We start from the raw sequence: 15,162 nt of genomic DNA, 5'->3' as shown, positions 1-15,162 counted from the left end.
CACTGTTAGGTCACAGCACGGGTCACTGTTCGCAGGGAGACTTACGGACATGCAATGCTCCTCTACAGTCAAACAACAGGGTCAGTATCAATTTGCCAGTAGACGAAGCTTTTCGAAACTTCGGCTTCGTCGCCGGCGATGAATGCCGTCCCTTACTTGCTTGCTTAGTCTCAGCAGCCTGCAGAAGTGTACTCTGCATGCGTTTCCTATGACGATAAGCTGTACGAAGCCATTTTATCCAACTCTAAAACGTGTAACGGCGCCTGACTCTCGTCAATATAGTATTCCATCAGTCCGGAGAGAATTGTTTCGGAGCTTACGTAAACGAAATTTTACATAAATTACTGCAGGTGTCCAATATTATACCATCGCTTTGCCATGCTTATTCCTCAATTCTTGCATCGCGTTTAACGGGGTTAGGAGAACAGGTGAAGCGTATGCCGTGGTGCTAAAGGGCGGCACGTACTATACTATTTTGGGGCTAACGGACAGATGAGAGCTAGGTACGGGATTCCTGATCAATAACGATATAGCTGGCAACATGGAGGAATTCTACTGTATTAACGAGAGGGTGGCAGTAGTCGTAACTAAGGTTAATAAGGGGCATAAATTAAAGGTGGTCCAAGCCTACACGCCTACATCCAGCCAGGGTGACCAGATCGCCGAAAGCTTTTATGAAGGCGCGGAATCGACGATGAGCAAACTAAACACACTACACACTACTGATGGTTGACTTCAATGCCAAAGTAGCCAAGAAGCAGTCAACAAGCAGAGGGGTGTTATTAATATAGTAGAGCTCACAGAACGAAATAATTTACGTGTCATGAATACCTTAATAAGGGAGTAATTACTCATTGGCATCCACCAAGCGCAGCCATACGGCTACAAAGGAAAGCTATACAGCTTTCTCAGAAACTTCGTAGTTAAAGAAAAATTCGTCCTGGTCCGGGGTTCGAACCCGGGACCACCGCTACACCGGAGCAGTCGCTCTACCAACTGAGCTAACCGGGACGGCAAGCTTATGGTAGGGCGAGAGCGAATTGATCAATAACTCGAAGTGGGAACAGTGTTGGTCAAATGATTTTGGGGAATCCCCCAAGGTGGAGTAAATTTGTAATAAGGGAGTAATTACTCATTGGCATCCACCAAGCGCAGCCATACGGCTACAAAGGAAAGCTTTGTAGCCTTCATAGCTTTCCTTTGTAGCCGTATGGCTGCGCTTGGTGGATGCCAATGAGTAATTACTCCCTTATTACAAATTTACTCCACCTTGGGGGATTCCCCAAAATCATTTGACCAACACTGTTCCCACTTCGAGTTATTGATCAATTCGCTCTCGCCCTACAATAAGCTTGCCGTCCCGGTTAGCTCAGTTGGTAGAGCGACTGCTCCGGTGTAGCGGTGGTCCCGGGTTCGAACCCCGGACCAGGACGAATTTTTCTTTAACTACGAAGTTTCTGAGAAAGCTGTATAGCTTTCCTTTGTAGCCGTATGGCTGCGCTTGGTGGATGCCAATGAGTAATTACTCCCTTATTACAAATTTACTCCACCTTGGGGGATTCCCCAAAATCATTTGACCAACACTGTTCCCACTTCGAGTTATTGATCAATTCGCTCTCGCCCTACCATAAGCTTGCCGTCCCGGTTAACTCAGTTGGTAGAGCGACTGCTCCTGTGTAGCGGTGGTCCCGGGTTCGAACCCCGGACCAGGACGAATTTTTCTTTAACTACGAAGTTTCTGAGAAAGCTGTATAGCTTTCCTTTGTAGCCGTATGGCTGCGCTTGGTGGATGCCAATGAGTAATTACTCCCTTATTACAAATTTACTCCACCTTGGGGGATTCCCCAAAATCATTTGACCATCATGAATACCTTGTTCGGCAAACGGAAGAACCGGAAGTGAACGTCGAAGATCCTGAGTGGAGAGACTAAAAATGATGTAGAGTTTATATCGTGCGCTCATCCCGGCTTGGTGGAGAATATGGAAGTGCTCGACATGGTGAGATGTAGTGACCATGGGATGGCAAGGACTCTAATTAGCCTATTCTTGAAGAGGGAACGGAAGAAACTGGAAAGGGAGAAGGTCATCGCCCAGTTAGCGGTAAAAGGGAAAGTGGCGGAATTCAAGTTCCTCTGCTGATCAGGATCTTCTGCAGAACCTATATTCTGCTTTAACCCAGGAGTGCGACCTTAGTGTTCCCTCAGTTAACGATAACCTCATACGTATGATTACGGACTGCACCATAAAAGCATTGGCAGAATATATTCGGACAGGATGCCGGCGAGCACTCTCAGGAGACGATATATCTTATTAAAAAACGTCAAAGCATGAAAGCCTCTAACTCCGCAAATGGAATAGAGATGGCAAACCTATCAAAGATAAGTGTAACGTAGCTGACATAAGGAAGAATAATGGGGAAGCATCAAGTTCTAAAGCACGGAGGTAGCCTAAAAGCGCTCAAGATGAAGTTAGGCATAGGCCAAAATCAGATGTCTGCGTTCAGAGACATTGAGGGCAATGTTATTAGAAGTATCAACGCATAGGTAAGGTAGCCGAGGAGTTCTGCACAGACCTATACAGTAGCCGAAGTAATCAGGAAGGTAATGAGAGATGCAGCAGTGCAGAGGAGTCAGACATCCCGCCGGTAACAAGTAAATAAAGTATTATTAGCAATGCAAAGGGGAAAGCAGGTGGCGAGGATCAGGAAACAGCAGATCTTTTGAAGGAAGGAGGGAAATTGTGCTACAAAAACTAGCCACCCTGTATACGCAATGTCTCACGACCTCGAGCGTTTTACGCTAACGTTATCTTAAGCGTAGGGAAAGGGGTGTCAAGACATAAAAATAGCAGACCGATCAGCTTACTGTCCATTGCTAAAAAGTATTTACAAAAGCATAATTTTATAGAATCCAAGCAAACTTAGACTTTATCCAACCAAAATGTCAGGCTAGCTTTAGGAAATGCACACGACAATAAACCATGTTCACGTTATCAATCAGGCGATAAAGGATTGCGCAGAACATCATCAATACATCTACTTAAGGCAGGCAGCGACTGCTGATCCGGACCACGAGAGGGAAATAGCTGGAAGAACAAGACTGGGGTGGAGTACATTTTGCAGGCACTCTCAGATCACGAATGACAGTTCGTTCCCCAAGAGAAAAGTATATAACGGCTGTATCTTACCGGTTCTCACATAGAGAGCAAAGACGTGGGGGCTAACGAGAAGGGTTGAACTTAAATCGAGGAAAGCGCAGCGAGGCATGAAAAGAAAAAATTAGCTGAGGTTTAGCTCTGGTTAAACCGGGAAAGTTGCGTACGCAGCGTGAAGCCTGGTGGAGCGCGGCTGAAGCGGTTGCTATGGCAACGGCGCTCCATCTGTTTCACCTCGCTGCTGCTAAAGGTGAACCGTGGCCACCGCCGGGAGCTACGCGACAGCTCGAAACATGGCTCAGTATTGTTGTTTCTTATTTTTTATTTTTCATAATGCCATTTTTTGTTTTATACTATTTATGAGACCCATGCATTCACTACATGAGCCTTTATTCATGCTCAAACCCTGAGCCTTCGTGGCGGACTACAATAAAGAAAAAAAGCCTTCGTGGCGGAGTGGTGGCGTCTCCGCCTCAAATGCCAAAGGCCCTGGTTCGATTCCCAGTCTCGACGCAGTTTTTTTTTTTTAAGTAGTAGCGGTCCTGCCGCCGGGTGGAACGCTGCTGAAACGGTTGCTATGGCAACGGCGCTCCATCTGTTTGCCCTCGCTGCGGCTGAAGGTCAACTGTGGACACCGCGGGAGCTACGCGACGGCGCGAAACCTGGCACAGTATTGCTTACGCAATAAAATGACAGGAGTAACGATAAGAGACAGGAAGAGAACAAAGTAGGCCAGGCAACAAACACAGGTGAACGACATCCTAGTCAAAATCAAGGAGAGAAGAAATGGGCATGGGCAGGGCATGTGATCCGAAGGCAAGATAACCGATGGCCGTTAAGGGTAACGGAGTGGACTATAAGTAGGGAAAGCGTAACAGACGGCAACAGAAAGCTAGGTGGCCCAATTAGATTAGGAAGTTTGCTGGGATAAAGTGGCTGCAGTTGCCACAGGACAGGGTTAATTAGAGAGACCTTTATCCTGCAGTGCGTGAGTCGTGCTGATGATGATGATGGGTTTCGAGGCTTCCTTGCTTTGGCGCTGCTTATTCTGCTTAATCGTGTCTGCATAATCAGAATGAGCTATTTCATATGTCAGCTCATTGCTCTCTAGCATGTAAATTGGACACCACCACAAGCTTTGGAAAGAAAAATAAACGCTTGTTTGCTAGACAGACAGAGAGGTGGACCAGAAAGAGATTACCTTATTAGAGCACTCCGCTACTGAGGCGCCTGCTTGTTAACGTTAACTTTAGTCTGATTCATATCACCGCGACAGTAAACACCCTGAATGTTCTTAAATTAACAGGGTGTTTCCCTCAAGACTTTACACGATTTTTACAAATAAGCTTTTTGAGTTAGAACAGCTGTTTTTTCAGCGTAGCATTGTCGGCGGTGTAGTACACCAGGAACCAGATAAGACGAGCTAGCTAGCAGGCTGGTTAACAAGTATTGAACGGTTAACTTTTTTAACTATTACTGTTAGGCTCATTAATTATTGAAAGGTGTGTATCCCACCGAGAATGAGAGCCATATCAGTTTTTAGAATTCCGAAAACGCGATTACCCTCAGCACTGTCACCCAACAAATTTTGGCTATTTCGGCAAGTTACGTATACTGGACAGGTTGCTATGCCTGCAAGCTTCTAAAATTCACATGTATTTTGGCGCGATGTCGCCAATTTTTTTGGGACACAGCGCAGAGGGCAACCGCGTTTTCGAAATACTAAAACTGATATGGCTCTTGCTTGCGGTAGGATACACGCCTTTCAATAATTAAAGGCACTATGCAATAAACTAATTGAGATTACGTAAATCATACGAGAGATAGTCATTCCATCACTCGTCACCCCAGCGCAAGAATCTTTGAGCTAGCAAAAATAGCAGCGAAGATAGAGACGATTAAAAATTGTACTCCTCCTCTTCCCCCTCAACTCGTACACGCGGGGCACCAGGAAAAAAAAACAGTGAGCTCTGGGACTTGGCCCTGCCCATGAATGCGTCATTCGCTGACGTTCCGTTTGCGACTTCCGGTTGTCGCACCCAGCACCCCAGCAGCAGCGTCGGCAGCGTCTCTCCGGTCTCTCTTCGCCTTCCTCGATTATCCCGATTTTCTCCCGAACTCCCGACACAAAGACTGTTCGTTTGTTTGTTTGTTTGTTTGTTTGTTTGTTTGTTTGGTTGGTTTATGGGGTTTAACGTCCCAAAGCGACTAATGCTATGAAAGACGCCGTAGTGGAGGGCTCCGGAAACTTCGACCACCTGGGGTTCTTTAACGTGCACTGACATCGCACAGTACACGGGCCTCTAGAATTTCTCCTCAAAAGAAATTCAACCGCCGCGGAGGGATCGAACCCGCGTCTTTCGGGTCAGCAGCCGAGTACCATAACCACTGAGCCACCGCGGCGGCTACCCGACACAAAGAGGCAGCACAGGTAAATTGAAACCATAAGCGCGAAGGCAATGCCTAGCTGGCTCGCACTTGACCGAGGGGGCCGCGCGGCGGCACGAGCAGACGATTTTCACGGCTACCGGAAGTGTGCCGGTGACGTCGTGGCCGGTGACGTCGTGAGTTAGTTGCATAGTCACTTTAAGGAGCCTAACATTAATAGTTAAAAAACTGAACTATACAGTATTAGTAAACCAACCTACTAGTTAGCAAGTCAGCTGTATTCTGATGTACTACACCGCTGACAATGCTATGTGGAAAAATCGCCTTTCTAACTCAAAAAGCCTAATTTTAAATATTGTGTAGTCTTAGGTGAAACACCCTGGTTATGGCGTGCGTGTGTGCGTGCGTGCGTGTGTGTGTGTGTGTGTGTGTGTGTGCGTGCGTGCGTGCGTGCGTGCGTGTGTGTGTGTGTGTGTGTGTGTGTGTGTGTGCGTGTGTGTGTGTGTGTGTGTGTGTGTGTGTGTGTGTGTGTGTGTGTGTGTGTGTGTGTGTGTGTGTGTGTGTGTGTGTGTGTGTGTGTGCGTGTGTGTGTGTGTTGCGCTGTCAGAAAATTCCAACCCTAATTGAGCCCAATTTCTCTACCGAGTGCCCTATAATCACCCTGTTAGTTTCTTAAATACCGCGCTCCGTAATGTGGCTCTTTTCACATATGGTCGCAGTTGGCAAAGTTGTTCTCTGAGATACGGAAGCATTCAGCTAATCTTCAATGTGTGCCGCTTGGCAGCTGCAGCTCAAATATTGTACTCTTTAGCTTATCACTCCAACGGGTAAGTTAATGAGCCATGGATTGCAAGAATGGTATCGATGACATGCGCAACGCCTCTGGCCTCAGAAACTGCGTTTCTCACTCAGTTGATAACACTAGATGAAAGTGACCAGAAAATTCCTTAATGTAATGTTTAGGAAGGCATGTACAGCCTTTGTCAAAAGTTTAGAACCCAGGAGGTTTGCTTTTTAGCCCTATTGTGGGGTTCCTGTAGCGTTCCTGTAAGTCCTACTCACTGAAGGGAGCAGGACACGATATTTTCGTAACATCAGGAGATTTGTAACGCTGAGGTTAAATTACGAGCCGCACGGTGTGGCTCAGAAGCAAAACCCGTTGGCGCTAAACTTTTGACAAATGCTGTATATTGACGAATATGCACCTGCGTAGAGAGTCAGAGGAAAAACCATGCACGTGGCGTTTTTCGGTTATTTTTTTCTTCTCTACAGCTGCTCATGACGTGTGCCCTGCACAGCTACCACTACGCAGCTGCTCGCATGTATTTGCGACTGCGAACAAAAGTTGGAAGTGGCATGACTGGCGAAAGGACATTATAGGAAAACAAATATTCTGTACTATATTATAAAATGTTGAATGGAAAAACACTTGCATATCAAGATCGTTCGTCCGGTAGTAGAAGCTACTCGATAACTGTGGTTTAATAAACACGACAGCGTACTGAGTATCATTTCGTAACAATCACTGTGCAAGAACTGTATAAATCTACTCAATAACGAAACCAATATGCGTGTTTTTTTTGTATGAGCAATAAAATGCCTTTGACTCGATACAAAGACAGTCTAGCTCTGTTAATATTAAGCTGTTAATTATATTGCTGCGGGAATAATATATGTACAAGTATTTGCTGAAACAACGGTAATGGCAGCCGAGATAGCCGCGAGGAGCGCAGAAGAGCAAGGTTCCGGGTTAGTTGGTAATGCATTTAAAGGAAGAAACAGCGCGACGAAATACGGACACACGAATAAATGACACACACACGAGCGCTGACTCCCAACTGAAAGTAGTTTATTCTGGTGGAAAGACCCTTAAATAGAAAACCCGAGGGGGTGGGTAACAGGGCTGCTCAGCGATAACCGGCAATCAGTGGCGTCACAAGATGACACAAAAACACAACAGGGAACAAAAGAAAGTTATAAGCGATAAAAAGACAGTGTAAAGGGCCGCGTAACGGTGGTCAGGTAGGTAACATTAACAAAAAAAAAAGGCTGAGGCTTAACTTGGTTAAGCCTGGAGAATGCGAAGCATCATCGTGTCGCGTAATTTGGAGGCACACAATCACAGTGACGGCGCGAGGTGGGCCCCCGTTTCTCCACTGTCGTGACGTCATCGTGTCACGTGGTGTGACGTCATGTATCACGTGATTTGGAGGCGCACAACTACAGCGACGGCGCGAGGTGGGCCCCCGTTTCTCCACTGTCGTGACGTCATCGTGTCACGTGGTTTGACGTCATGTATCACGTGATTTGGAGGCGCACAACCACAGCGACGGCGCGAGGTGGGCCCCCGTTTCTCCACTGCCGTGACGTCATCGTGTCACGTGGTGTGGCATCATCGTGTCACGTGATTTGGAGGCGCACAACCACAGCGACGGCGCAAGGTGGGCCCCCGTTTCACTACTGTCGTGACGTCATCGTGTCACGTGGTGCGACGTCATGTATCACGTGATTTGGAGGCGCATAACCACGGTGAAGGGCTGAAGTGGTAGCTAAAGTAGTATGCTTCGCATAAAACTATGAAAAACTACCCAAAAGGGCGGGGAAAGGTAAAAACTATGAAGGACACAGATGGGCGAGGACGAGATAAGTTGACAAGGGAAATCGTTGAAGCCCTCCAAATCCATTATGCCGTTCAAGACTGCCTCAGTACTCCATCCCTCTCCTTGTCAAAAAAAGAGCTAGATTTTCTGGGTGCGTTGACTAACGCCGAAGGTTCTGGTGCGCCACACACAGCTGATTAATTCACGGAATCCTCGTTGCTACCGCTTTTATCTTGCTTTTAGTTCCACACCCCCTTTTTGGGCGCGTTTTTTAAAACTTTTACCTTCTTCACGTTCTTACATTTTTTATATTTTTATGTTTTCACCTGTATAATTTTCATCTGTGTCCTTCATAGTTTTTACCTTTCCCCGACCTTTTGGGTACTTTTTCATAGTTTTTGTTAATGTTACCTACCTGGCCACCGTTACGCGGCACTTTACAGCGTCTTTTTATCGCTTATAACTATGTTTTGTTCCCTGTTGTGTTTTTGTGCCATCTTGTGACGCGACCACACTGATTGCCAGTTATCGCTGAGCAGCCCTGTTACCCACCCCCTCATGTTTTCTATTTAAGGGTCTTTCCACCAGAATAAACTTTCAGTTGGGAGTCAGCGCTCGTGTGTGTGTCATTTCTTCGTGTGTCCGTGTTTGGTCGCGCTGTTTCTTCCTTTAAGGAGCACAGCGAAGACACAGTGATCTTCTTTGTACTCCTTTGACTCGTAGCATGTGTACTGTTCGTCTTCGTCGTCGTCTGCGAACTGCAATATCATAGTCCCAAACTTTAGTATTACCTCAGGGCATAAATATTAAGCGTTGAAGAGACGTTAAAATTAAGCTAAGTCATTTCTAGTGTCCCTAGATAGCGCGGAAAGAAGTGTGCTTATATCGGAGAATAGTTATAGACTACTTTCTGATGCAAATAACACTTTACTGCAATAAAGCCACAGATGGAAGCGTTTGAAGCTTATTTATGGACAGGCAGCTCGGCTGGTATACGTATCAGACAGCATCAAGACATGCAGTTCCTTTCTGAAATACTTGGCGGAGTAAGTTTTAAAGTGGGACATCCAGAATCGCAAATGTATGTTAAAAGGCAGCAGAAGAAGTACGCAAAAAACGGCTTTTAAATGCGGTATTGAAGCAAATACTTCAATATAGGGTACGAAGCAAAAAAATTCAGGGGGCACTTTGGCTCTTTAAAGTGCTGCAAGGCGAAAGCCTTTCCTGGCGCAGTGTTTGACATTGACTGCGAGACTTTTTGTGCTGTACTAGTGCTTTGTTTGACTACACACTTCGACTGCCGACTTGGACTGCTTCTTTAGCAGGACATTCTGCTTCGATGAATTCGGTTGTATCCATGGCTCTGTTCGCAGTAATGAGGTATGAAATGTGGTCACCCACGGACGCCTTACGCCACCTGTCGGAGCGGACAACTATATTATTAGTTGTTGTGTGCTCTAAAAGGGGGCGTAGGGTGACCTCATTACTTCGAATCCGTGCACTCTGACGTCATAACCATTTCGACCTACCGAAAAGCGTGACACCTCTGCTGACAACCTTCTGTCGACAACGATGAGGCATTAAAGGCTCTCGCCTTAAATATCATGGGCGATAAATCCGACTGATGTGAAGGTGGATGCGTTAGCAAGTGGACTACGATTATGTGAGCGCATTGACACGTGGTGCCCTCTTTTTTCTGTCCCGCAAGTTAGAGCGTGCGTCAAGGATTCGTGGCGCACTCTGTACGCATTTTGTTCTAAGCAGCAGACAGACGCTTCTGTGGCAGCAACACAAAATGCTCTTTATTAGAGGCAGCAGCGTGCTTTTGTAGATAACGCTGCATGCCGGTCAGGCACACGATCAGGCATACAAGACGTTTATAGCCTTATGAATGGGGAATATTCAGACTTTAGTTTCAAAATCGGTCACTACGAACACACCAATCGGCCCGCGAATTTTAAAAAACACGGTTTCTAAAAATTCATAATAAATTGCCGGCTTAGTTCCGAAGACTCATACTTGGTGTGAATGATTCTTAGCGTAATTTCTAAGCACTTAAAATATTTACTAGAAAATAATTACATATTTACAAAATATTTACATTCGTTGCATAGTCCCTTTACAGCGGTAAGTTGCTTGAGTAAAGTGCAAAAGTGGAGTCAAATAAAACTTCTCGAAAACGCGATTTTTATTTTGTGAGAGTAAATCAAAAGAAGAAATGTTTGTAGCCGCCTGAGGTCAGCCGGCCAGAACGTCAAAATAAATAGTCAATGTTAGTGACTAAAAAATTTACCCGCTCTAGATTTCCCGGAAGTTTCCGTTACAAGGTTGCAAAGCGTAAAATGAAACTAACAAAGATTGCGTTTATTATACGACTTTAATATCCATGACCTTTTTACTTATGCGCTTTCTCCCCCATGACGGTTGACATTTTGTTTGTTTATTCGTACATACCTTCATTGTCCGAAGGCATCATTGCAAGGCGGAGGATACATGAATGATGCTGTTAGCCATTGTGATAACAAAACAATAAACGAAAACAAAACAAGCGTGCCAAGTTCGTCGCGCAAAATTTGTTACCAGAAGGAGCCAACAAAGTAAAACCTGAGCTGTTCTAACATTTCATGTGATCCGTTCATCGGATGGACGAAGCTCTCATCACCAGTTTAGAGTAACACACCCTGAATTCCATTTGGCTAGCAACATCTCAATGGAATGCATTTTCGTGCCTTTTAGGGTTAAATCTGAAACTGCTTTGTATAAATCGGTCAAATATTTAGGGAACCCCCCAAGGTGGAGTAGATTTGTAATAAGAGAGTAATTACTCATTGACATCCACCCAAGCGCAGCCATACGGCTACAAAGGAAAGCTATACAGCTTGCTCAGGAACTTCGCAGTTAAATAAAAATTCGTCCTGGTCCGAGGTTCGAACCCGAGACCACCGCTACACCGGAGCAGTCGCTCTACCAATTAAGCTAACCGGGACGGCAAGCTTATGGTAAGGCGAGAGCGAATTGATCAATAACTCGAAGTGGGAACAGTGCTTTGTAGCCGTATGGCTGCGCTTGGGTGGATGTCAATGAGTAATTACTCCCTTATTACTTTGTATAAATTGTTGTGAAAATTGGTATGAAGAAACAAATCCCGCGTATTTCGAGCAAACGTCAATGGCACGTATTCTTTTATCGTTTTAACCATAGACATATATTTTATCTGCAATTTAAGCCAACCGCGTGGGACATCGTATTTAGATTATCTGGATTAGGCAAAAAGAAAGCCGATGATCCTTACCTTTGTACGTTATCCTCCCTGCGTATAATACAAGTAGACTTTTCCTGCCGTCAGTCGGATATGACCGCGCTTTCGGCGTATTACTCACCGACTCCCTCAGCCCCAAAGCGCAGTGAGCTTCAGCTTTTCCGCTCATTGCCTGGAAAGCGCTGTTTTGCACCTGTTGGTTCTGTTCCAGCCGTTAGCCGCAGCTGTTACCACGTCGCCAGGCGAGAGGGTAGGCTGTTGACAATTTTACCACATGGACGGTAGCGCAGCCTGCATCTGGCCAACACATTTCACGTCGACTGCGCTAAAGCACAGCAGCCTGAGCGACGGCGCCGCGAGGAAGTTACTCTTTCGGGGCTCAGAAATACAGTATGACCACCGCTTGTATGTTCGCATGAACGCGCCTTGTATTTTCTACAAAAAGTGTTTATACAAAAAGTTTATACAAAAAGTGTTTTGTATTTTCTGTAAAATAAATTCGAAATAAATTGAATTGAATTGAATACCGTTACAAAAGTTTTAGACAGACTATAGAGTATCTATAGACTTCTGTCTATAAAGCCTATAGACTGTCTATAGAAAAATCCTACAGAACAGTATATAGGCAATATAAATGCCATAGGCAGTCTATAGAGATTCTATAGATTTATAACCATACACTTTTAGTAGACTTTTTTCTATAGACAGTCTATAGAATATGAATAGACAAAAATCAATACCTATAGGAAGTCAATAGAGTCATAAAGAAGTCTATAGACTGTCTATAGACCATTTTTATAAGGGAGCTGCATATAACATTAAGGTCGTTGTCTGTAAGGGCATGAGTGCCGAAGCAGGAAAGTACAGAGGAAAATTTAGCTCTGGCAATCGGGCCGGAAACGTTCTAAACGGGCCAAACAACTTCAGGATTTGGTGCCTCATCAATAAACTAAGAGGCTCATATGCATACGCGGGCTCAAACTATAATTGTGACAAAATTCCGTGCCCCATCAGGCACACGAGCGGACAAATTTACCTCTTACAGGGATTTTTAATTTTAATTGTCTCCGAAGTGCCCATCCATGCATTCACGCCAGCCGTGTTCACACATCAGACAACGATTTATTTCTTGTATAATTTAGTCCTTTCACAGCATCACGGCCTAAAAGAGAGGGCAGTTCGCCTGATGCAAGCTCTTTGTCGTCTCACAAATAATGTACAGACTGTCTACCTCCACCTCACCCAGTCAGAAATAGCAAAACTAGAATCACTAATACGGGCGGCTTAAAATACTGCACTGGGTCTCCCAAAGACAGCATCAACATCGCCCCTGATGTCTCTCGGCATCCACAATACGCTCCAAGAAATCTGGGAGGCGCAAAGGTTGTCACAGCTGAACCGCCTGGCCCTCACTCGAAGAGGCCAGACCCTTCTAAGCAATTGGTGCACCTCACAGTACCCTACACGGTCGACCAAAGGGCGGAACTTCCTCTATCGATCCCCAAGAAAATATATGTCCATCAATTACCCAGAAATATGCATCCGACATTTAACGGGGAGCGAAGAAACGTTAGAGTCGAAAGCCTGCGCAAGAAATGGGATGGACGCCCTTACACGCTCTACGTGGATGCAGCCGGTCCAATCCAAGGGCGCATGTCCATCGCCGTGCCACTGTGGTTAGGTTAGGCAGCGAACGTGCTGACGTTTCTCTTTTCCGCCTTCTCGGTTTTCGAGCTGCAGGTCGTCAAACTGTTTGCTATTCCCTTGAGCGCGTTGAGTGCTCGTTGAAACCATGATGCGGTGCTGAATCAAAACGCACTCATTTTTGTAACAGCACCAACATAGGCCGGTGCTGTGTGCTTGAGCGCCGCGGAAATTACGACGGCGGCCAAAAAGTTAGGGTGTTTAGTTTTCCCAAGGATGAAACTCGCAGAAAACTTTGATGATAGTAGTTCCTCGCAAGGATTTTACGTCAACCATGCGTTCCAGGGTAAGTTGGGAGGACTGGGAGGTCGTGCTCTCGTCTCTGGACCCGCCATCGCAGCTTGCTGCGGTGCTTCGGGGTGCCGACGTCATGGACAAACACCACATGAACGTTCCGACGTAGAGTGGGACCGTGCGGTGGTCCAGGGACCCAAGGGGGGTCTAACACACTTGCCATAATAAAGTTTCTCTCTCTCTCTCTCTTTAGGGTAAGTAACTGCAATTCAACCGCTTTTGATTGCTTATGTTCTATAAAACCCAACACTAAACAAAAACGTTGGTTGTTGAGTAGTGGTTTAGAGAGAACTGGATAGTATAACAATTAAGCTTGCTCATAAAGTTGTGCGAGCTCCATTTCTATGAGCAAGACTTCATCCCAAGCTCTCACATGATGATCAACAAACGGGAAGAACCATACAGCCCGAGCGCGATTGTGTTCAACTTCAAAAGGACGCAGTGCGTTCGGTGCTCCCCAAATGCCTACCGTACCTTTGTTCTACACCTTTATGTCGCGAGTCCACAGCAAAAAACAGAGCACGTTTGGAAAATGACGCGCTATCCAGGTAGCCATCAACAATTATATCAAGGCAAGCGAGGAAGAAAAACCCATAAATTCAGTGTCTACGTTTGAAGTATTGCAAATCAAGCTAGTCAACATTTACGACAGCAAGTTTCGGACAGTCACTGCGAACGAAAAGTTCATCACGTTTCTTAGTTTAGAAACTGAGCTGTCTCCACATGTGAACGGGGCTGTCAAAGTCCTTCCGAATCTAACAATATTTTTCACTATAGGCATGGTGAGGCTGCACTTGAAGAATGACGTCATTTAGGACAGCAATCGAAAGGTGCCTGCCACGAAGCGAAAAAAAATTAAAGAATTAAAATATTTTAAGGCACAGCAGTGAGAGCAATAAAGTATTCGCATAGCCTTAATGTTACTGTTTTCCATGACTGCATTCATTTTGTTTATTTAAATGTTTAGCACGTCATCCGCTTTCTAAAATGCAAAAAAGACATATGCTTCTTTAAAAAGCAGTACAATGCATGAGATGCGGCTAGATGCTGAATTTCATACATTCTACTGCATTTTACTGTTATGCTGTCTAGGAAGTAATATTTTGATGTTGATATGAACTAATTGCGATGAACTTAAGAGCAGGAACTGTAGCAATGCTATGCTTTGTCACAAGTATCATCATAAAACTATAAAACGAATCAATGAGCTGCAGCATGAAGTGTAGCCCGAGGGTCACGAAAAAAAGCACAAATTATAATAAGTTAACACGGGAGATATAGAGCGAAATTAAGCACGGATTTAAAAAGCTGTTCTTTATTCGCTAATTGATGTTTATTGGCTCATTACTACAGCCATTGGACCTTGAATAGTAAAATAATGCGCTGAAAACCGCCGGCGATCCTTCGCAGCCGTGAGCGGAGGACGGGCAACTAGCGTGACGTCACGGAGCAAGCGGAGATACCTTTGCGTTGCGTTTCGAGCGTTGCGGAGAGGCGACGCTGCCAAAGCTAGCGCGCCTGTTCGCGCAGGCTAAGTCCACACGCAAAAAATAGTTCGCCACACAACCAAAGCGAACACATACATATTTCGTAGCGACAAATCTTAAGTGCTGTTACTGGCACCTCCGGGACTTCGTTTTACCTCTCGCCCCATTTTCGTCCTGCGACTCGCCGAGATTTCGAGAAGCAAAAAGTACACGTGGCGGTATGATACGCGGTTGGTAGGGCGAATCGCTTTTACTAAATCCGCGCCCAAAAAGTAGT

The 15,162-nt window shown here is 45.4% G+C and overlaps 1 protein-coding gene across 1 annotated transcript in view; it reads right to left on the bottom strand.

The window, feature by feature from the left end:
• The window catches only part of LOC149337246 (putative sodium-dependent multivitamin transporter), a 62,143-nt gene extending 50,578 nt beyond the window's left edge, over positions 1-11,565 (bottom strand). Inside the window, exon 1 of the mRNA XM_089554847.1 lies at positions 11,434-11,565. The gene's annotated coding sequence lies outside the window, so the exon portion shown is untranslated. The remainder of the gene's footprint in view (positions 1-11,433) is intronic.
• Between the last annotated feature and the right edge of the window lie 3,597 nt (positions 11,566-15,162).

The sequence above is a fragment of the Amblyomma mixtum genome, chromosome 7, assembly GCF_055824585.1.
Source record: "Amblyomma mixtum isolate Tamu chromosome 7, ASM5582458v1, whole genome shotgun sequence".
Taxonomy (NCBI): domain Eukaryota; kingdom Metazoa; phylum Arthropoda; class Arachnida; order Ixodida; family Ixodidae; genus Amblyomma; species Amblyomma mixtum.
Note: the sequence above shows the minus strand (reverse complement) of the source record. Positions and strands in the feature narration are given on the sequence as shown.